General features: G+C 38.7%; 1 pseudogene; it reads left to right on the forward strand.

Moving 5' to 3' along the window:
- The first annotated feature begins 1,401 nt into the window (after positions 1-1,401).
- On the forward strand, positions 1,402-1,517 carry LOC112476025 (annotated as a pseudogene).
- Positions 1,518-1,951: the final 434 nt, after the last annotated feature.

Genomic DNA, 1,951 nt, shown 5'->3' on the forward strand with positions numbered 1-1,951 from the left:
AAAGGTAGATCAGACATGGGATTATACCTGAAGTTATAATGTGTTGGACAAGATAAGACACTTATGCAAAGAGCCATAATCTAAGAAGAAACTGGTCAGTGTGCCTAGTGCACTGTAAGTGCTCAATAAATACTTACTGGGAAAATAGACAAATGGAAGGGTGGATGTGTGGATGGGTGGATGGGGGTATAGAGATAATGCCATGGAAGAGGGGAATCAGAAGAGGAACAGATCTACACCTGAGGGAATTTAGGAAAGCTTTGTGAAAAAGATAGCCTTTGAAAGACAGGATTAATTTTAACATCTAGAGATTAGAAGGGGATCTGGGAAAGTGTCTCATGGTAGTGATAGCCCGTTATTTCTGATTCGATACCAATTTTTCCCTCCCTCTCTCCCTTTCTTCTGATGTGTTTGGGAAAATGTGGACAATTTTTTGGTTGTCATCATGACTAGGTTGGTGGGGACAGGAGATGTAAGAATATTGCTGCATTTAGTGGTATGTTGGCTTTTAAATATAATGCAATAAAGAATTGTTCTGTCCAAAATACTGACAGTGACCACAATGACCACAGTGAGAAATACCAGTAGGTGAGAGAAGTATCATGAACCGATGATTACAAAGTCATAAAGAAAGGGCTGGCATAGATATCAACATGTTTTCCACTTTTGTAGCCAAATGAAATGGTGTGACCTCCCTTCTAGGCAAAGGAGCAGGGAAATAAGATTAAGAAGGCTTGTAAGGGACGCTGAATAGACAGAGTGTCGACAAAGATTAAACCTTGGTCTTAAAGGGAGACTCCATCACGGTTTTTGATTGGGGGGCATGATCTTGTCATATCTGTGTTTTAGGAAATGCCAAACCCCTACTTTTTAAAGGCTTTTAGAGAACCCAAATGTGAAGCGATAAGTTAATTTGTTAAGCTAAGAGGTCATTCTATATTTTAAAAACTTCTCCATATTTAAATTCTGATAAAAATAAAATTCATTCAACAAATTATGCTGGGACAATTGTCCTTCCATTTATGGAAAAAAAGAAAACAAAGCTAGATCCCTGCTTCATGCCACATATTCGAAATTGTTTGAAGAAATAAACATAAAAACATTATAAAGCTGTTAGGAGAAAATGTAGTTGAATACTTTAGGAATCCCAGGGTTGGGGAGGCCTTCTTAAGAAAGGAACCAGAAAATATAAAAAAATAAACTTAAGGTTTCTATATGACAAAGGTATAACATTAAAATAAGTGATTATAACATATATAACAAATAAAAGATTATATTCCATGAAGCTCCTATAAATTAAAAAGATAACTCAAGGACGTGGTTCCATAGTGTAGCGGTTAGCACATCTGCTTTACATGCAGAAGGTCCTGGGTTTGTGCCCCAGTGGAGGCACAGTCCATGGTCTAAGGCCATGCCACTCTGAACAAGCCCGATATCTGATCTCGGAAGCTAAGCAGGGTCAGGCCTGGTTAGTACTTGGATGGGAGATCACCTAGGAAGAGCAGGTGCTGTAGGCATAAATAATAATTATAAAAAAAAGATAACTCAAACTTTAAAATGAGTATAATCAGGATATTCACAGACAAAAAATACGAAGCCTGAAAATATGATCATGGCACGTATTTCAGATCGATGCTCTCAGCTCCATGCCTACCACTGTGTAGCTTGCCTTGCTGTATGCTGGACCCTGAAAAACTAACACCTATAATCATCAGGCTCTCTTAAGGCTAAGCTTCTGCATATGACCTGGCTTCCTGGGCAGATGAACTCTCAGGAAATCTACTGACTCTGGTGGCACACTCTGGGGTTAAGAGGTCTTCATTTACTGTATTTCATTTGGTTTGATTTTTTCTTGCATCAACAAAACAGAGATCTCAGTGTCTAGATACAGGCTCTAGATGCTTTGTGAGTGTTATAGTCAGGATGCAAGGCATGGATTATGCAGCTGAGG

The sequence above is a fragment of the Pteropus alecto genome, unplaced genomic scaffold (assembly GCF_000325575.1).
Source record: "Pteropus alecto unplaced genomic scaffold, ASM32557v1 scaffold92, whole genome shotgun sequence".
Classification (NCBI taxonomy): Eukaryota; Metazoa; Chordata; class Mammalia; order Chiroptera; family Pteropodidae; genus Pteropus; species Pteropus alecto.